At 41.4% G+C, this 22,233-nt stretch overlaps 1 long non-coding RNA gene and 1 pseudogene across 2 annotated transcripts in view; both read right to left on the bottom strand.

Annotated features, from left to right (window-relative positions):
- The window catches only part of LOC309665576, a 218,700-nt gene that overhangs the window by 144,545 nt on the left and 51,922 nt on the right, over window positions 1-22,233 (bottom strand). The gene's annotated exons all lie outside the window — the stretch shown is intronic.
- On the bottom strand, window positions 9,782-18,954 carry LOC309665395 (UDP-N-acetylglucosamine--peptide N-acetylglucosaminyltransferase 110 kDa subunit pseudogene; annotated as a pseudogene). Its single transcript has one exon. The product of its transcript is annotated as a UDP-N-acetylglucosamine--peptide N-acetylglucosaminyltransferase 110 kDa subunit pseudogene (transcript).

The raw sequence follows: 22,233 nt of genomic DNA, 5'->3' as shown, positions 1-22,233 counted from the left end.
GAGTGGCCAGCTGTGTTCTAAGCTGTGGAGAGAGTGAGTAAGAAAGAGAGGACTGGAGACTCTCAGGGACTTAGCAGCACAGAGATTGTTGGTGACCTTGATAAGAGCAATTTCAGTGGGCGGTGAGCACAGAGGTCAGACTGTCTAGCACTGGAGGTGAATGAGAGGTGGGGAGGTAGAGATGGTGTGTACAAGACAACTTCTTGCAGTGATGTGGGACTTGGATTTTTTTTTTTTTTTTAAAGGGAAGAGGCTTAAGCAAGTTTAATTGCTAGTAGGAGAAGCAGTAAGGTATTTTAATAGATTCCAGGGGTCAGCAAACTAGGGCTACTGCCTGTTTTTATAAATAAAATTGTATTGGAACCCAGCCACTCCCATTCATTTATGTATTATCTATGACTGTTTTTATGCTGTAACAGCTTACTTACTTTAGTAGTTGTGAAAGACACCCTATGACACAAAACCAAAAATATCTACTCTCTGACCCCCTTACAGAAAAAGTTTGTTAGCCCCTGGGTTAAACTAAAGTATTACATGCCTTTTTAATTTCCACAGAAATGCAAATAAATGCATACCATATATAAATGCATACATAATGACATACACTAACAATTTCCCAAGTCAAAAGTGCTACGGAAATTCTCCTTCATTAGTTTACCAATTTATCAATTAAAAAAAAAAGACAAAAAGACGTAGCTACTGCTCTTCTGCGCATACTACATATCTGTTGTTGACAATATAAAGTAAACACATTTTATTCACTACAGCACACCTAGTACCTGGCGCTGAGCCTGACATGTGTTAGGTGCCCAATAAACACTGGTTGAAGCAAAGAAGAGAAGGAACCAGGTGCTGTACCAGGGAATTGCCTGGGGCAAGGGGTAGGGGAGCTTTTTAGATTTGGGTAAATAGCAGAGGATTCCCTGTGTAAATGAACTTAGAACCATCCCAGTGAGGTTTGTGGGGGCTGGAATAGATCACATTCCTCTAGAATTAATCTGGAAAGTGAGGGGGAAATGGCTTGGGGGGATCTGGCTAAAGCTGAAGAGTATCCTTGATGTGAAAACAAAATCACAAAGTGGCAGTTTGTAGTTTGGCAGCAGGAAAGGGCAGTCTGCACAGTTCTTTATTTGTTGTGATGAAACAGAAAGTAGAGATGAGCTGAATTTATGTACAGTTCAAGCCAACTTATTCCTCAGGAGCATGTGTTGCTCTGTTAAAAAGTAGGTTAAAGTAACAAGTCAAAAAATGAAAATTTCCAAAAACATTTTGTTTAACTGAAAACAAGCATATGTAAGTTGACCAATCTTTTGACATAGGAGCAAGGCTTTTGAGCACAGGGCATCACTCTTGAATAAAGAACATCCATAACATTAACTGAGATTTAAAGTATGGGTGTCTTTAAAGGAGAATGAAAACTTATAGATAAAGGGGAAGCGATCTGAGTGCAGAATTCTTCTAGAGTTTTTCCCACAATCTTTTGCAGCTATATCGCTCACACTTTATGAAGCTTTTGACTTGTTCACTAGAAACAACTCTTTTCTTTGTCTTCATATTTCATCTATTTATGTAATATTTAATGATATCACATCATTAAAATAACAAAATGCAAGTGTCATAAACAGATGTAGGAAACAACTGCTTCACAGGGAGGATACAATTCATATCAGAAGGTAACCTACTAACCTTGTTCTGTGGTGGGAACGCTGGGGTACAAAGGGAATAGGCGGTGATTCTGGTGACTCCAGGAAAGGGAGGCAAGTTAAGAGTGTTTCTCAGAACTTCCCTGGTGGCGCAGTTGTTAAGAATCTGCCTACCCAAGACGGGAATAAACACACAGACCTACTAGAGAATGGACTTGAGGATATGGGGAGGGGGAGGGGTGAGATGTGACAGGGTGAGAGAGTGTCATGGACATATATACACTACCAAATGTAAAATAGATAGCTAGTGGGAAGCAGCCGCGCATAGCACAGGGAGATCAGCTCGGTGCTTTGTGATCACCTAGAGGGGTGGGATAGGGAGGGTGGGAGGGAGGGAGATGCAAGAGGGAAGAGATATGGGAACATATGTATCTGTATAACTGATTCACTTTGTTATAAAGCAGAAACTAACACACCATTGTAGAGCAATTATACTTCAATAAAGATGTTAAAAAAAAAAAAAAAAAAAGAATCCGCCTACCAATGCAGGGGACACGGGTTTGAGCCCTAGTCTGGGAAGATCCCACATGCCGCAGAGCAACTAAGCCCATGTGCCACAACTACTGAGCCCACGTGCCACAACTACTGAAGCCCGCATGGCTAAAGCCTGGGCTCCACAACAAGAGAAGCCACCACAATGAGAAGCCCATGCACCACAACGAAGAGTAGCCCCCGCTCTCCACAGCTAGAGAAAGCTCACGCGTAGCAACGAAGACCCCACACAGCCAAAAATAAATAATAAATAAATAAATTTATTTTTTAAAAAAAAGACTGTTTCTCTGTGAGTGTGGTACAAGCATGTTACAGGGCCCCAGCTGGTGCTCCTTGAGTCACTGACAAGCTGCCAGCATGGCTGGGTCCCCTGAATATTGACTTGGGGCAGCTGTCCCAAGTCATCACACTCTAGGGACTGTGCAGTATTGTGCCCTGGAAAGCATGCATTAAACACTTGCTTTAGCTTCTTCTGGAATGTAGTATGTGGAATAATAGATGACTCCTCTTAACAATGCAACTACCAGAGAATTACAACTGATGAGAGACCAGCCTTATATATCCCATAGCAGATTTAGCTTTGCAAGGCACATTTAACGTTCTCAAACTGCTGAATCTAGAGAGAGACAGTAAAATCTCTGTAAGCATATTCTGGCAGCAAGTCACCTGGTAACTAACAAAGAACACCCAAAATAGCAGGCAAAGATGACTGAACAATATAAAAGTCGAGAATCAAAGCAGTGGTTAATATATCACCATGAACTGAGACTGGGGAGCCCACGTTTTGCAGCAAAGGCCCAGCCAGCTTTCTAATTTATTTTATGCTAAAATTGGGTTGATAAAAAATGACCCTAGTCTCTGCTGTCAATACTTTGGAAAAATTTTCCAATAGTTTGGAAATGAGGGAAATAAGATTTCCCTGTGAGAGTTAACTGTAAAACCAAGAATGTCATTGATTACATATAGATATGCAGTCTCTCAAGAGATCGAGTATTTCCAATATGAAACCTTTTCATATTGTTCTATATCAAGGCCTTAAGTAATGGTAGAACTTGAAGGGGCCTAATAGGTTCAAATGTTAGGACTCAGAAAGGTTACATGATATGTTCAAGGTCCTAAGGTCAATTATGAGTTAATCCAGCCTATGACCTAGGTCTCCCAGGTCCTAGTCTAATGTTTTTCTCATTGTAACACCCACCTCCTAGTTGGAATTTTCTGATTAGCTGGGGTCACTGTATCCTTAGAGATATGGTTACTATAGCTGAGGAACAAATTACCCTACAAATCAATGAGGTAAAACAACTGTTTATAATGCTTATTGGGTCTGTGGGTCACAATTCAGACAGGGGCTGTGGAGATGACTTGGGGCTAAGATCCCCTGAAGACTCACTCACTCACACGTCTGCTGACTGATGGTGGCTATTGCTGGGACCTCAACACCTACAAGTAGCCTCTCTGTGTAGCCTGAGCTTCCTCACAACATGGTGACTGGCTTCCAAGAGTGGGCATCACAAGACAGTCAGGCAGAGGCTCTATTGCCATTTATGGCCCAGCTGGGAAGTCATGCAACATGACATCCACCCCATCCTCTTTTTGTTGGGGCAGTCATAAAGTTCTACTCCAGTTCAAGGGGTAGGGAATAGACTTCACCTCTTGACGGGAAGTGGCAAGGTCCTGGAACAGCGTGTGGGGTCAGAAATATTGCTGTGGCCTCTTATGGAAATTACAATCTGCTACAACTAGAATTAAATGCCTTCTTTACAAGAAAAAATTAGAGGGAGAAAAGAGGCAGCAGAAGAACAACTAACCAGTCACACCTGAAGTCTGAGTATGTCTGCTCCCATTTCTCTCCCTCTGGGGAACTTTGCAATCTGTGCTTACTGCAAATTGAATGGGAATAAAGCATGTTAACTCAACATGATTGAAGCTTTTATTTCATTTAACTGTCTAGTTTGGTGTGTTGGAAAGTATGTTTCCAGTTTTTATGCTAGGGATAAGATGTATCCTTCACAATGAGGAAAAGGGGAAAAACTATTTTAATTGAAGAACTTATTTTTTAAAATAGATCATGTACTAGACTATAAAGAAAACATCAACAAATCTCCTAAAGCACAAAGTGCACAGACATTCTCTGACCACAGAACAATAAAACTATAAATTAGGAACATTTAAACAAAAATTTCCCACCCACTTGGAAATTCAAAAATACCCTTCTGTATATCTCTTGGGCATAAAAGGGGAAATATGATTGCAATCATAGAATATTTAGAAAATAAAAATAATGAAAACACTACAAATCAAAACTCATGGGATATGGCTAAAGCTATATTTTAAGAGGCACATAAATCAGTAAGGAATGAATAATGACAATGCCAGCAGCAGCAGCAATGGCTAACACTTCCTATTCTAGGAGCTTTATATGTATCGACTCATTTAAACCTCACAGCAACCTACAGGTAGATGCTATTATTTTCATTCTCATTTTACAGAGGAACAAATTGCGACACAGAAGGGATGAGTGATTTGAGCGAGATCATGCAACTAGCCCCTGTCATTCCAGGCACTGGGGTTACACAGTGACCTAGAAGGCAAAGTCTACGCTCTCTTACAGCTGTGAGCTCCTCATTACTGCTGGGCAGGTGTGGGAGTGCCAGCTTCTCACGAGGCCTTCACGGATGCCTTCCTGGATGGGAGGGGCAGAAGTGCCTTGTTACTGCCGGGTGGTGGCAAAAGCCCTGAAGCTCCCCTAGGCCTTCTCTGGCAGTACCCCATCTGGGATGGGGAGAGAGGCCTTGTTACTGCCAGTGGGGGTGGAAGTCCAGGCTCCCCGTGTGGTCTCCACTGGTACCGTGGAGAGGGGAGGGAGGAGAGTGTGTATCATTCATGCCTGGTGGGGATGAAAATCCCAGCTCCCTATGGATCCTTCTCTGCCGCCACCTTGGCAGGTGTGTTGGGGTGCCTTGGTACAGCCTAGCGGAAGGCTGAAGTCTAGTCTCCCCTCTAGGACTTGGCTGGCATGGGTGGGAGTGGGGCCACAGTTTTTTTTTTTTTTTTCCTGTGGTTTTTGGCTGGAGTAGAGCTGCTTAGATAATTCTAAAAGTTTTCTATTTCACTAGGCTGACCTATTCCTGGTTCTCTGGCTAAGCAGAGCAGGCTTTGGTTGAAGGTTTTGTTTTTTTTTGTCTGTGCCTGTTGGCATTTGCAGGTTGCTAGCTTCTTCAGCTCCAAGTCTGGGATATATGAGGTAAACAAACAAACAAGGTAGGAACTAACCATGTGTCACTCCTCAGGTCTCAAAGTCCCTAGCTGATCTGCCTTCCTCTCTCTACCTTTCAGCCTTCTTCTGTTTCTTTTATATGTAATGTCCAAGGGTTTTAGTTTCACTTAGCTGGAGGAATATGGGAAAGTACATCAACTTCATCTTCCCAGAAGAAGTTGTCTCTTATGTTAAGAAAAAAAAAATCTGACAGGATGTGTTCATTCTCAGAGCAGGAGGAGAGTCAGAATGACAGAGAACCACTGATAGTGAGGGGTGGAGGGGAGAGAAAGGGGGTGGGATCCTGTGCACAAGTGGACAGGATGGCCCTAGATGTGAGCATGGAGAGTTCATCTGAAGTCACAGGAGGAAAAGATGAGAATCTATTAAACATGCAGGGAGTTTGGTGGTGAGTGGATGAGGATGTCTCAATGGAATAAGGGAAGCCATCAACTGAGAAAGGGGGCTGGGGTCAGGGAAGGCTGGGGATTTGCAGAGAGAAGCTGCTTTGAAAGGTGGTGGAGAGAACTGACTAAAGAAATACAGAAGGATTTCTCTACATCCTGAAGCCACATAAATTTAGAAGGAAACCAGTTAGCCTAGTTGCTTGTTTTCCTCCAGAACTAGGTACAGAGTAGGCAGATAAATGTGGGTTTAATCAATAACTGTGCCAGATCAGATGAGAGAAGGCGGGAAAAAAAAAAAAAAGACATGGAGGGTGTGTATAAAGGAGTGATTATGATGATGAAACACAAAGTCAGTACCATAGCATGGCACAACTACAGAAGGCACTATTTTTATTGTATTTTGCAACACAGAGACCCAGCATAGACTCTAACATGGAAGAGGAAGAACCTGAGTAAATGGCCAGTGAATATTTGGGGGTGATTGAATTGGGAGTCCTAATAGGGCTGGAGAATTGTTAAGGTGGGACTGGTAAATCAGAGGCACCCAAAGATAGGAGATGACGGCCATAGAGAAGATATTTGAAATTGAGATTTAGAAGGTGAAATAGATATTGGAAATGAAAGATCTAGGATATGAGAAGGTGTAGCTGAAGTGAGGTGGGGGGTGCTTAGCAAACTACATGCCCTTAACAAACTTCCCATTGAGAATAACTAAAAACAATGAATAAAACATAGAAATATATATATTTTTGAATGCATCAGTGACCTGCTAATAAAGTAAGGCCAAAATGAATTCAAAGCAAGGCCCAAGTGAGATGACCCAGGCACTGCTAATGGCCTTTGCACTGAGGACTTTTGACAAATCAGGGGATCTTGAGATCCAGTGTTCACAGCCTTGTGAAATATGGATGATAGTTGACAAAGCCTAGGTCCAGCCCAAAGAGGGCAGCATAAAAGACAATCCTACATAAAGCTCGAAAGGGTATACTAGAAATAAAATTGCCCCCATTGCAGACAACAAGGACATTTGCTTATGTTAAAATTTGGCTCTGGTAAAGGAGAAGAAAAATCTTTGCTGAAAGTTTCCAAGTACAAGCTAGCCCTCATGTGTGAGTTTTGTTGCCAGAGTTGCACTACCTGGGTGGTCTGGAAAACCTTCAAGCTGAGAATTTAGTTTAAAGTGGCCTTCCTTCAGTAGTACCCATGAGCATCTGGCAGAAACACATGCAAATCCTTTTTAAATGAACTCCCTTCTATCTAGGCTTCAAATAATTCCCATAGAAATATGAATTCACAATTAAAAAAGAAAAGCATCATGAGCGAGACCCAACAAAATAACAAGCAACTCACATCACCCACAAAAAGTCAATCAGCTGTTGGAAATATCAGATAGTATAAAATTTATATACAATTTATAATGATTAGAGAGCAGAAACTAGGGAGTCATCTGCAGGAGATAAGATTTTTACATAGAAAATACAAAAGTATCTATACATAAAAATAGAATTAAGATTTTTTTTAGTAAAATTGATACTTATAAGGTCAATATTTTAAAAATGCGTTTCTATATACCAGCAACAAAAAATTAGAACGTGTAATAAAAAGACAGATGCCATTTACAGTAGTATCAAAAATATTAATTACCTAGGAAGAGATTTAACAAAATATGAGTAAGACCTGTATACAGAAAATCATAAAATGACTGAGAGAAATCAAAGGAAATTTAAATAAATGGAAAGAGATACTATGTTTATGGGTAGGAAGATTCAATATTATAAAGTTGTCATTGCTTTTCAAATTGATCCATAGATTTATTTTATTACACTTAAAATCCCAACAAAGTATTTATTTTGACTGGTGGGCATTGAGGAATGGATAGTGGAACTTGGCAAGTTGATTCTCAAGTGTATCAGAACGGACACTGAAAATCAGTTGAGAAAGTATGAGCTTTAAATAACTGATGCTGAGACAACTGGTTATTCATATAGAAAAAAATGTATCTGAACCCCTACCTCACACCACATGCCAAAAATCAATTCTAGGTGTCTAAAAGACTCAAAATTAGGTAGAGTTTTTAAACTTTTTGAAAGTAATAAAAGAAAATGCCCTTTTCAATTAAAGGATGAGAAGAATCTCTGAAGCGAGACAGAAAAGCACAGAGAGTAAAGTAAATTACAATTAAAGTCAACTACATTAAAATTAAGAACTTCTGTTCCTCAAGATATACCATAACAGAAGTGAAAAGATGAGCCACACACTGGGAGAGGGTATTTGCTATACCCATATGACAAAGGGTTAGTATCCAGACCATATAAAAACTATAAGCCATTCAGAAAACTACAACCTAATTTATTTTAAATGGGAAAAAGATTTGAATGGGCATATCACTGAAGAGAGAACACAAATGGTAAAATAACATATGAAAATATGTTCAACATCATTTGTAATCAGGGAAATGCAAATTAAAACCACAGTGGCATATTATTTCAATCTCATCAGCTTGACAAAAATTTTTAAATGTGGAATACCAAGAATTAGAGATGTGGAACCACTGAATTCTTATACAGTGTTCGTGGGAGAGTAAATTTATTTCAACCATTTTGGAAGATAATTTGCATTATCTATTAGGTTGAAGGTATGCATGCCTTTTGACTCAGCAATTCTACTCTCTGATGTTTGGCCTAGAGAAACTCTTGTACACATGTAGTGGGAGATAGGTACAAGATGTTCATAGTAGCATATTTGTAAGAGCAAAAACTAGAAATAACCAAGATATTCACCAACAGTAGAGTGGAGTAAAATTCTGGTATATTCATATAATTGAATACTATACAGAAATAAACATGAATAAACTGTAGTTATTTGCAACAACATGGATGCATCTCAGGAACATGTTATTAAGTGGAAAAGGTATGTCCCAGAAAGACCCATATGGTAAATTCCAATTATATGAAGTTCAAAAGCATACAAAAATCATATATACATACATATATACGTATATGTGCATACACACACACACACACACATATATATATATATAGAATGATTAGGAAGGATGGGATTGGAGAGGGACACATAGGGGCTTAAATGTTCTATGTCTTAAATGGGACAGTAGATGCACAAGTGATCATGTCATCGTTACTTTTTTTATCCTTAAACATTTATTTTATAAAATGCCAAGGCTCTTTGGAATCGAGGAGGTAAAAAGAGCTTTATCACAGAATGATTTCATGCTGGAAAGTTAGAAACAACAACAAAGGTCCCCAGTAAAGGTCTCGTTAAATAAATTAAGGTACATCTGTACAACAGAATAGCATGCAGCAATGAAGTGCATACACTGACATGAGATGTTCCTTGTATAGTAGATGAAAGACGTTACAGAACAGTATGATCTCTCATTTACATAAGAAATATAAAAATACACATACATAAGAATATAAAAAGCGTTTAGTGAGTACACCAAAAAGTTAACTGTATTGGGATCTGGGTGTTGACTATTAGAATTATATTTAGGGTTTTTTTTCTTGATTTCTTCTCATTTTTTCTACCAGAAACATATATTACTATTATACCAAAAAAAGTCAGAGAAAGAGTAGCAAAGAATATCTAAGAAACATCAGAAAGAAGAATGTAAATATAAAATATTTGGAAACGACCTTCACAAAATATATTAACATATTATTTGAAGAAAATGGCTACACTTTTATTAGAGTTAAAAATGAGATTTGAAGATAAATGGATTTATCTATCTATCTATCAAGTTTCTGGCTAAAAGGCAATATAATAAAGATTTAACTTCTTCCCAATTTAATTTACAGGATTAAAATAATCCCAAACAAAATCACAATGAAGTTTTTTTGTTGTTGTGTTTTTTTTTAAGGGCAAATCATTCATGTATTATTTAAAGATTGCAAGACAACATCTGAATTTCTGTAGCACAATGTAAATGTTTTACTTTTTTGATAAAGCAGAGTATAATAGAAAAAACAATTAGTTTCCAGTAATATCTATATCTCTATTCAGAATTAAGTCTTCCACAGACATGTTACCTGGAAACAAAAGCCTGTTACAATAAGCAAAGCTTCAACCAGAGCGGCTACTTTTTGGGCCTGGGAAAGGTTCATCCCTATAGGAGGACGATGTGCTATGTAAAATGGCTGCAAGGTCACAGCCCTGAGGGCGTTGGAAGTCTATTATCCTATTCCACATTAAGTAGTTTGGTGAACTTCAAACGTCCTTTCATCTGCAACCAAGCTGGCAACCTTTAACTGATTATTTCAAGCAGGTAAAAAATAAATTAAAAGAAATCCCTACACTGATGTTCCTTGATTTACACTGTTAAATCGTTCATTAACATGTAATCCTGGCTAAGAATTACATTTGAGACTCCTTGCTCAGATTTTGGTTAACAGTACAACTCTTTCAGAAATTCAAGTTCTTATTAATCAATAATTTGTCAGCTAGGATACATTCAGGCATCAGCTGCAACTACAGAATAGGTGCACTGCCTCAGCGCTTTGGAAAGACAGAATCTAGAACACTACTAGCAGACAAAATATCTGTTACTAGACAGCATATGTGCAGTACAGCAAGACAAAAACATATATTCATATGTTGGCTTGTTTAAGCCTCAAGCCCTCAATCCTTTGTTGAAATACAATAATTTCATTCCTATGGTTTTCAATACCAAAAACTCAACCTCCAGGAGGGCTAAAGGCTAATTTATACTCCAAACCAAGTAGCAGTGCAGTTTGCTACTACTGAGGCTGAATCCATAAAGACTTCAAGACCACGTCCAGAAGACAAGTTATTATATATAACACCCTAGAAGGTCTGAAACATAATAATCATATACATAGCTGGTCCTCCAGAGCTTTTTACCTATAACATGTTTTTTGATGAAAGTTATTTAATGTACTGGAGATAACTGTGACTTAGTGATCAAATATTTGAATACTTGTACTTACCTGGGATTTCATTTCTACTGAAAGAAAAAGGAAGAACAGGACTCAAAAAAAAAAAAAAAACTTTAGAAGTGAAAGTAAAAATCTTATCACACACTATCACTTTTGGAAGCAGCATAGAGGGGCAGTCAACGGTAAAACACTGGTGAAATAGGTCAAAACTCTAGGCCAAAAATCCATTATTATTATCATCAGTGACAGTACCACAACTGTGCCCTTCGTAATTAATAATCACTCCTGGGCTTCCCTGGTGGCGCAGTGGTTGAGAATCTGCCTGCCAATGCAGGGGACACGGGTTTGAGCCCTGGTCTGGGAAGATCCCACATGCCGCGGAGCAACTAGGCCCGTGAGCCACAACTACTGAGCCTGCGCGTCTGGAGCTTGTGCTCCGCAACAAGAGAGGCCGCGACAGTGAGAGGCCCGCGCACCGCGATGAAGAGTGGCCCCCACTTGCCGCAACTAGAGAAAGCCCTCGCACAGCAACGAAGACCCAACACAGCCATAAATAAATAAATAAATAAAATTAAAAAAAAAAAATCACTCCTAAGAATCTTCATTTGGCACCAGATGATATGTTTAAGAGAAACACTCTGGGAGGTTTTGAATCAGACTTGGTTTTTTGTTAGCCAACTTACAGGAAAATTTTTAAAGTGGGGGAAGGGAAGAAGGAAACGGACCAGAAAAAGAATTTAAGCCATAAACCAACAAAGCACTGATAGTTCCAAACATGTCAGACACTAAAATGACTGATATAGGCTCAAATGGTTTATAAAACCTATAAAAAGACTACACTAGCAAAGTCCCCATTTATCTGTAGAGTTCAGAAACTAAAACAAGGAATATTTTAGCTTAAAACCTTATCTCAAGAGAATCATATACACTTCACATGAATAAAAATACCTGAAACCAAACATTTTTAATAGCTCCAATACCCAAAATATAAAGAAAAAAAATTAATTCAGAAGACTGGGCAATCTCTATCTCTCCTCCACACTAACCACCCATCCCATGGAAGACCAAGGGAGATCAGACCTTCCAGACTTATGCAACACCTGGCTGCTGCAAAATTCTATGGAGACTCCTTGTGGAACAGCAGTTTCCCATCTCTTGTGTCTCTCCCTGTCTTGATCATGCAGGAAGCAAGTCTGGCTGTGCTATTTGTTATCATTGTCTGTCACCCATCTGCAACATGATATTGCACAGGTAAGTACAAAGTAACGTATCTAGTTCGCTTTCCCCCAGAAGGTTGAGGCTCAGGTACAGGGGTAATTCTCCTGTGCACACAGTCATTATTTAGGCCGACTCAGTGACTTCAACAGGCTTAATCATGTGATCAGGTTTGTTGCCAGCTGCATAATGCTCCCACATCTGTAGATAGAGCTGCTCTAGTTCCATTGTGTATTGTTTGGTGTTGAACAGAGGGCTAGATATTCTCTGCTTCCAGACTTTGCCACGAATTCTCTTCAGGTATTCTAGATCAGTTCCCAGTTTCACAGCTATGTCTTCATATTCTTGTCTATTTTTAGCAATAAGCTCAAGACAGCCTAAACAAGTGAGCTGGGAAGCTGCAACTCGGGAAGCAAGAGTCTCTCCTGGCATAGTCACCATGGGTGTCCCCGACCAAAGGACATCCATCCCTGTGGTGTGTCCATTACAGAGTGGAGTGTCCAAGCAGACATCAGCCAGCTGGCCTCTCCGAACATGTTCCTCTTTAGGAGCAACAGGTGAAAAAATGATACGGTTCTGGGGAAGGCCCATATTGTGCGTACTGTTGAATATTAGGTTCTCCTACTGCTGGAAAACGCAATAGCCACAGTACACTATTGGGAACACGCTTCAGAATATTTGCCCACATCTGCAAAGTAGATGGGTCAATTTTATATAACTGATTAAAGTTACAGTACACAATGGCATCTTCCGGTAAGCCGTACTGAGAACGTGTGGTTACAATAATGGTACGGGGAACCTCCTCTCCAGTGGCAGCCTTATTGTTGAGCTGGGTAGTTGCCAGTCCATTGCTAATACTGAATCCATTAATTGTTATCTGAATTTGTCCTCTGTTAATCATTTCAATAACTGCTTCTGCAATCGTATTCATAGGAATGACAGGCATATTAAGAGCTCTATTACTGCTGTCTGCATCGTCTCCTCCATCAGGACATTTCATCTTGACAATTTTCACATCTGGTAGACTATCAAGAAATGCTTTGAGGTCGATGCCATTCAGCACAATTCGATTGTCATAAATGTGCCCATTGGACTTAAAATCGATGACTGCTTTTTTCTTCAGGTGAGGGAACATATTAGCATGATCACCAATAAAGAAAGTATGGGGCATATAAGCCAGTTTCTCAGAATAATGCTCAGCAACTTCAGCAGGTGAAGTTTCCTGATCAGTGATGATATAATCCATGAAAAGGGCGCCACTAGTCCCAGGGTACCCCAGCCACATTGCCTGAATAGGAGCTGGCCTGAGAGCAAAGAGTTCATTTCGAGCAACCCTGGTATAACCATTCATAATTACAAGGATGTGTATACCATCTTGATGGATGCGATCAGCTGCTTTTCCATCGCATGGAATCTGAGAAAGATCAATGAAATGATTGGCTTCTGCCATCACCTTCACTCGGAAGTTTGTGCCATCATCTGGGCTCAGGGCATAACAGAATACCTCAAATTTATCAGGATTGTGCATGCCTGGAATAGACTGCATAAGATGAGAAGTAGGATGGTTCCCAAAGTCAGAACTCACGTATCCTACATGCAGTCGACCATCACTGAGCTTCAAGTCTTTTGGATGTTCATACGGTGGTTTATGAAGGACATTTATGTTATCCAGGCAGAGGTTCCCATGCCTCTCGGCAATAGCCTTCCTGAAGCCGTGAGGAAGAGGATATAACATGCTGTGATGAGGTTGCACAGAAGGCAACCTATTCTTCTCTAACTGGTCAGCCACAACGCTGACCAACCTCTTCATGCGCTCATCATAGTCTGTCCAATCACAGACAATCTGCAGGCAATGAGCCAGATTACAATAAGCGTCAGGAAAATCAGGTTTAAGCTTCAGAGCAGTGCAATAAGAAGCAATTGCTTCTGGAATATTCCCTGAATCCTTGTGAATGGAAGCCAGATTGCTGTGGGCATCCGCAAATGCCGGGTTAATCTGAATGGCACGAGTATAACACTGCAAGGCTCCCTGAACATCCTGCATCTCCTTTAGAGTGTTTCCCATATTAAAGTAGGCCTCAGCAAAGGTAGGACTGATTTGAATAGCCTCCTTATAATGCATCAGAGCTTCCTGCAGTTTTCCCTGCTGCTGCAATACACTTGCTAAATTTGAATGGGCAGCAGCGAACTCTGGGAAGACTTCTAATGCTTTACGATACAAGCGAACTGCCTCTTCAATGTTTCCCTGTTCTCGTTTGATACTGGCTAGGTTATTCAGAGAGTCTGCATGGGTGGGACACAGCCAGAGAGCTTTATTATAACAATCTTCTCCTTCGGCAACACTGCCCTTCTCTTTGAGAGCGTTGGCTAGGTTGCAGTAAGCGTCAGGGAAATGTGATTGCAATTCAATAGCTCGCCTGTAGGTGTCTATCGCCAGATCTATCAGGCCTTGCTCATAGTATACACAAGCCAGGTTGCCATGTACCACTGCATGATTTGGACTCAAGCTTAGGGCACGAAGGTAAGCTGCCACAGCTCGGTCAAAAATCCGTGCCTCTTTGAAGACATTTCCTAAATTGATATAAGCATCCAGAAAATTGGGGTCAAGGGTGACAGCCTTTTCAAAGTGATGAATTGCAAGCCAAATCTCCCCTTGTGCATTGAAAACACAGCCAAGATTACTCCAAGCTACTGCAAAGTTCGGTTGCGTCTCAATTGCTTTCAAATAACATGCCTTGGCTTCTTCCAAGCGACCCAGGGCTTTGAGCAGGTTCCCCAGGTCACTGCAAACACAGTACAGATCAGGATTGTACTGAAGAGCAGAGGCATAAGCTTGTACTGCCCCTTCCATGTCGCCTGCTGCTACCAAAGCGGCTGCCAGGTTAATATAACCATCAATGAAATCTGGTTTGAGACGCAATGCATGCCGGTAATGCTCAATTGCTTCCTGCAACTGCCCGCTTTCCTTGTACACATTCCCCATATTCGAATAGGCTTCTGCCAGAAGAGGGTTCTGTTTAATTGCCAGAGTACTAAAGTGGGCAGATCCATCCAGCCTTCGACACTGGAAGTGTATAGATGAAAGTAATAAAAGTACACCAGTATTGTCTGGCTCTTGTCTCCAGAGCTGCATGCAGTGTCTCTCAGCTGCCTCAAAATCTCCTGCCTGATATTCTCGACGTGTCAACTCTGCTAATCCTTGGAAGGAAAGCATACGTTTCGTTGGTTCTGTGCTGTCGGCCACGTTGCCCACGGAAGACGCCATCTAGAGCTTCTGGAGGGAGTGCGAAAAGAGGGTAATTGAGTCCCGCTGCCGCCACTACTGGCAAGAATGTTTCCAGAGGTAGCAAATACAAGGGCAGCAGCCGTACCACTGCTTTGGCAGGCTTAAGCGGCGGCAACAGTTACATACACTGAACCTTAGGAACTCTGGTTGGCCATCTATCTCTCACGGTCTTGAAAAAATCACAATGAGGTTTTTTTTTAATTGATAAAATGGTTCTAAAGTTTATCTGGAGATGCAAGAGGGAAGAGATGTGGGGACATATGTATATGTATAACTGATTCACTTTGTTATAAAGCAGAAACTAACACACCATAGTAAAGCAATTATACTCCAATAAAGATGTTAAAAAAATATAAAGTTTATCTGGAAGAATAAATGGGGCTATTGATAATAGAATTCTGAAAATTAAAATTAAGAGGTTAGACTTGTTCTAATGGATAAATTTTAAAATGAATGATAAAGCGACAACCATTGAACCACTATGATACAGTCAAATAGAAAGCTCTTAAACATCTAGTAGAAAGTGCTCAAACATCTTTTTATATTTTTAGAAACAGTGAATGTTGGAGGAAATAATGGTAATAGAGAAAGTATAAAATAAATAATGTTGGAATAATGGTTAAGGAAGGGTAGTTAATTTTTTACCTTAAAATATGTTCTAAAACAAATTTGACTGTATTTACCTAAAATAAATTATAGATAAGTTAATGTAAAAAAATTTAAATCATTATTCAGAGGGAGCACAGAAAATATGTAACAGATTCACGATGGTATAAGTCACTAAATCCAATGACTTTGCAGGACCAACTGATAATCTTGACTACCAACACTCTTTTTCTTCCCTTTGCTTCCTTTGACTTCTATGACACACACTGCCCTGATTTTTCACCTCACTTTGGTTGCTACTTCTCCAATTCCTTTGCAAGATTATCCTCCTCTGAAAGCCATTACATGTTTGAGTTCCTCAGGGCCCATTCCTTCTCTACACTGTCTGCCAAGATATTCACATTTATACCCACGGCTCCAATTACCACCTCTACTCAGGTGACTCAAATTTAACTCTCCCCCAGGCATTTCTTACCTATCAGTATAAGTCAGAATCCCTGAAAGAGACAGGTGGCACACTCAAATGTACTGTAATTAAGGAGACTGTAGTCAAGAGATCATTTGCAAAGGGTTTGGGGAAAACAACAGAGGACAGTAGTCCAGCATCTCAGGGAGCTTTTACTGCCTAGGCTTAAAGGAGGAGGTTAGGGACTTCCCTGGTGGCTCAGTGGTTAAGAATCCACCTGCCAGTGCAGGGGTTCAAGCCCTGGTCCAGAAAGATCCCACATGCCACGGAGCAACTGAGCCTGTGTGCCACAACTACTCAGCCTGCACTCTAGAGCCCGTGAGCCACAACTACTGAGCCCGCGTGCCGCAACTACTGAAGCCCACGTGCCGCAACTACTGAAGACCGGGCACCTAGAGCCTGTGCTCTGCAACAAGAGAAGCCACCGAAATGAGAAGCCCACTCACTGCAACGAAGAGTAGCCCCCACTTGCCGTGACTAGAGAAAGCCCGGGTGCAGCAAAGATCCAACGCAGCCAAAAATTAATTAATTAATTTAAAAAAAAGGAGGCGGTGGAAATGATTACTGGATTCGAGAGAGAAAAAAAGAGGAAGAGGTGGGAGGAAGAAGAGCAGGAGGAGCAGGAGGCCGAGGAGGAGGGTTTGAAGGAGGCAGGGTGGAAAGAGGAGGCGGTGGGGAAGAGGAAGAGATGATGCAGGATGTATATCGTATAGAGTAAATACTCAGCCTTCACGCTTCTTCCTTCATGTACCTCCTATGGGCTGAATGCAACTAGAAGGCAGAGCACACGGGAGCAGGTTCTGGGGATACATGGAATCTTGACATCCCACACACGTCAATGTCTCTGGACAGGGATCAGCGCAGAGATGGGTGGAGAGTGGCTCTAGATGGGGAGGCAGAAGATATCTACCTAACAGACACCTCCTAGTTGGCTTCTTCTCTAGGATATCCCAGGGATATTTAAAACTCAGCAGGTCCAAGATTAAACTCATGAACTGCCCACTCCACAACCTCTCAAGAACAAAACTAATGAAAAACAAACTGGTCCTCTTTCAGTGTTTTCTGTGTCATCAAATGGTATCAAGGTCAGGTCTGTCTTCCCATAACTGTGCAGGAATGGAGTGGAGTGGGGCAAGAGTAGGTGCAAATAGATCACTGAGGACGCTATTCCCCTAGTCCAGACAGAAATGATGATAGAATGGGCTGAGGAAGTGTTGGTAATGACGAACAGAAGTGTATGGATTGAAGTGGATAGATTGAAGAGATATTTAGAAAGCAAAATTGTTAGGACTTGTTATTAGATTGGATGTTTGGAGGTAAAAGTAATGTGGTTGTCAAAGATGACACCTTCAGTGATTTCCCATAGATCTTAGGAAGGAGACACAACTCCTTAACATGGACTTATTGGCCCTGCGTGGTCAGCATCCCCCACTTCCCACCCTTCAACCTTCCACCTTCACTTGTACCAGGCCCCTCTGAGGATGTGGACCATGTTCTACATTCTTTCAGTCCTTCCTGTTTCCTATGCTTGCCCCTGAGCAGGACCTTTGCACCTGCTATTTCCACTGCCTGTAATGCTCTTAGCCAACTACCTAAGTCCTCTTTATCATTCTTAGCTCAGTCACCACTTCCCCAGGAAAGCTTCCCCTGACTTCCCTAACTAGACCTAACCCTCCTATGAAAGCGCTCCTATACTGTGTTCTTCCCTCTGTAGCCTCTATCCTTTAGTAGCTTACACACACTTGTGTGGCTTTTCAGTTAATGTCTAACATATTCTCAATCCCCCACCAGGATATGAACTCCACGAGGACAGGGACTGTGTCTTTCTTGTCTCACAATATTCTTATTGCCTCTCGTAGTGCTTGGCACCTTGTAGTACACACACACACACACACATACACACACACACACTCTTTAATGAATGAATGAATAAAAGTAAAAGCAATGGAATATATCATACAGAAAAACACTGATGGATTTAATAGACTTAAATTATAATCTTCTCTATATTAAACAAGAGTAAGGAGTAAATGATAAGTGATAAATTTAGAGATATATTCATAATATAAAGACAAGAAGACTATATCTCAGTAGAGTTCTTGCCACATCAACAATAAAAATAATACCCAACAGGAATTGACAAAAACAAAACAGACAAAAAAACCCCTAGAACAGAAAGAGTTATGACAACTTTTCACTGTAAAAATTGAAACTCCAAATAAAACTGGCCTAAACAATAAGGAAACCCACTGTATCACGTAACCAGAAGGACAGGATGGCTTCCCTCAGGATCATGAGACGGTACCCAACGATCACCGGGGACAGCATGCTTTCCTGTGCACATTCATCAGAGGAGAAATGCAGTCTCTTTGCTAGCAATACAATACAAATCCTGGGCTTCCCTAGTGGTGCAGTGGTTAAGAATCTGCCCGCCATTGCAGGGGACACGGGTTCGAGCCCTGGTCTGGGAAGATCCCACATGCCGCGGAGCAACTAGGCCTGTGCACCACAACTACTGAGCCTGTGCTCCAGAGCCCGCGAGCCACAACTACTGAAGCCCGTGCGCCTAGAGCCCTGTGCTCCGCAACAAGAGAAGCCACCCCAATGAGAAGCCCGTGCACCACAACGAAGAGTAGCCCCCGCTCACCACAGCTAGAGAAACCCCGTGTGCAGTGACGAAGACCCAACGCAGCCAAAAAATAAAATAAATAAAATAAATTTATCACAAAAAAAAAATACAAGTTCTTCTCTTTAGCTTCACTGAGTCACTTTAGGACCAAGCTGGATCAATTCTGCTGTCAGAGGATGCCATGTTCTGATTTTGAACCACTCACTAGCAAGAGAGATTGGATTACCACGTTTGGTCTGTAATCCGGGGGAAAAAAAGAAACAAGGCATAAAACACTGCAGAAAGAGATGTAGTTACAACAGAACATTTAGCATAAAGCTTGTTCTTCTAAAATTCAACCTCTAACTCAACTCCATAGGCTCTTGGCTATAGGCCTTAGTGAGTAAACAGTTGAAGCTACATGACCAGACTTAGCTTGATCTACTGTCTCTTTTGTTGAGGAGAATAGGTTGGACAGTTTTAAAAACTTGAGCATAGGAAAATATCTGAACTCACTTTTAAGTTAAGAGTCTGAACGTCCGGGATAAAGGAACGCGTGTTAGCGAACTGGGATTTCCAACAGATCTTTAACCGTGAGGATCAGTGACGCTGTTCTTTCTCCAGGTTTAATTTGATAATTTCCCCCATTCTTCTCAGACCACTCTTTTGGTTCTCTTTCTGCCTTTATAGTCACCCTTCTGAGTAATCTTGGGCAAGTCATTTAACCTCTGCTGTAGCCTTTCTGAAAGAGCCTTCCATCGTGGATTTCCCTCTGTCTAAACATCTCTAAAGCTTCCTTGGAGTGAAAGATCAGGAAAATCTATGAATTTAGGATAGCCCTTAAAAGCAGAAAGCTAATGAGGGAGTACTGCATTTTTACACAGTCCTCCTTTTAAGGGCTTAAAAACAGATCTTTCACCTAGATAAGAAGGGAATATGCCAGCATCAGATTCTACCCCATCAGTCTCCCAGCAGTTACAGCAAGCCAGCAGCTCAGCCTGTGTCTAAATTGGCCATGAATAGACAAGTAAGGACAGCAGAGAGGCAGGAAATGGGGTTAGGTTGATTTCCATCTATTAGCAGCAGCTTAAACTGGTATGCTGGGCAGCTCTGTCTCCCATTGGCTACAGCTGCTGAGAGCAGCAGGATGAGGGTTGACCTATATCTGTCGGGTGTAAGTCAAACCCTGAATTTGTTTGTAGCAAACTTCAGTGTTCCAGAACGCCAAGTTTAACTTACGCCCAACCACATAAGATATTTTTATCAGGAACCAGTGATATTCTCCACCTGCGAGGAACTTACATCTGTGGGTTTCCCCCCTCCTAGATTTTTTTTGCTTTCTTTCTCACTGCCTCTCCCTCCCGTCACCCTGTGACCAATTTTGTCCCCCTGCATCTGTGTTATCTTCTGGCTGGGAGGGGCTGTGATGGTCACAGCTGTGCTCCTTCTAGCAATCATGGTCACACCGGCCCTTCTCTGCCTGCCCCAGTTTCCATCTGACCAAGTTGTGCCCATCCCTTGCACTTGCAGTTGTTACCCAGGTTGGCACTGCCTCATGACCACGTGTGCCCTTCTGGGCCAGCGCGAGTTTCAGAATGTGTCAGTTGCTAATACAACTGCAGCTGTAGACAGACAGAAATATGTTCAAAACGTGAGTTCTAAACTTCCTACACAGTAACTGTTTCTTAATAGTTTTTGAAGACCAAATAATCTTTTTTTTTTTTTTAAGATAGTGTTTAAGTATTCGGACGTCTATTTTCCTAGATTAGAGAATAAACTACTTGAACTTTCATGTAGGCAGCTAACCATCCAAATGTGGCAAAGCTCCTTTCCTTTGTCTTGGGTCTCAATCAGTACATGGATGTTGTTTTGTCTCAATCAGTATGTGTATGTATTTATTTACACTGACATCACAATGTGAAACTTAACCTACTCAGTTCTGCCGTCACACTAAAGCATCGGCACACTTAGGCTTCTATTTATAATGCAGAAACTGCTCTCCATGACCTATTATCATCTCTTCATTGGGGCCCTGTAGTAGCAGAAAAGAAGCCCAGATGATGGAAAATTATTCTAGCAACTCAGGTCCCCATGCACACAAGCCACATTGCAGTAATTTGAGATGGAAAAGACCTATTAAGTCATCCCACAGATTCTCTGAGGGCATGTGGTGGTTTTTGCCCTCTCCAATAAGCTGATCTACGTTTTAGTGCCTTTTCCAATTGCAAATGGCACAAGTGACGGGCCTCCATCCCTCCTGGGGGACAGGGCAGCACAGCCTATAATAGATCCCTCCATTAGGGCATGAGACTTGCTCAGCCGCCTAAATTATCTTCGTTTTGACTTTCATTTCCATCACTCCTCCTGCCGTCCCCTTGGACCACACGAAATAATTTCTCCCCGTCCCCGCTATTTACACCCTTCAAGTCCTTGCGGCTGATGAGCCAGTCCCTGCTAGTTAGAGCCGGTGGTCATGCTGGGAGACCTGTCTCTTTCATCTTCCCTCTGAAGGCAGTCCCTTCAGGCTGATAAATCAGATTTGTTGCTCTTCGATGAACGCTCATCAGTTTCTCAATAATTTGCCTCATTTCTTTGTCACTCAGGCTGCTCAGGAAAATCCCCTTTGTTTGTCTCCGTTGTTGCAAAATAAGATGATGGTGGTAGAATCTCTGCTTACAGCAAACAGAGCACATCTCTTCAGCCACCAGGAATCCTCCTGCCCCCAGGACACTGGCGTCACCTAGTCCGTTATCTTTAACTCTCTTACTTGGGGTGTGGAGCTACTGTGTTAACAGGACTTAGGTGTGTTTGTAGAGACAGGAAGAGTTGATCTGTATTTCACCTGACCAGCTTTCCTTGTTGTATATTTAGTTAACGCCCATTAGCTGTTTAAATCGTAGTTTGCTGCCCATCTCAATTCCCCGTTGGAAAAGCTTCCTTGAACTCCCTCAAGAGAATGCTAACCTCCTTTCCATTAATACTCCTACGTTTCCTGATATTAAAGTGGACGACATCAGTCACCATATCAGACATCTTTGCCAAACGGGGAATTCTGTTGCTATGAGAGGGGCAGGATGGCCCCTTTACCTTGAATGAGCTGAATGTCACCGCAAACCAGGAAATTTGGGGAGTGGCTTTTGCAGTGCCAGCATCAACAGTGTTCAACAGTGTTCAAGCTGTCCCTTCTCTAACTCCCCAGGTAATGGCTCCCCTGAGTGCTAAAGCACCCCATTTAATAAGGTCTTTCCTAATGTGCTCAATGCTCATATTTATGCAAT

Source organism: Balaenoptera physalus (genome assembly GCF_965194825.1).
Source record: "Balaenoptera physalus genome assembly, chromosome: 8".
Classification (NCBI taxonomy): Eukaryota; Metazoa; Chordata; class Mammalia; order Artiodactyla; family Balaenopteridae; genus Balaenoptera; species Balaenoptera physalus.
The sequence above is the reverse complement of the archived record's forward strand: the minus strand, read 5'-3'. Positions and strand labels throughout refer to the sequence as shown.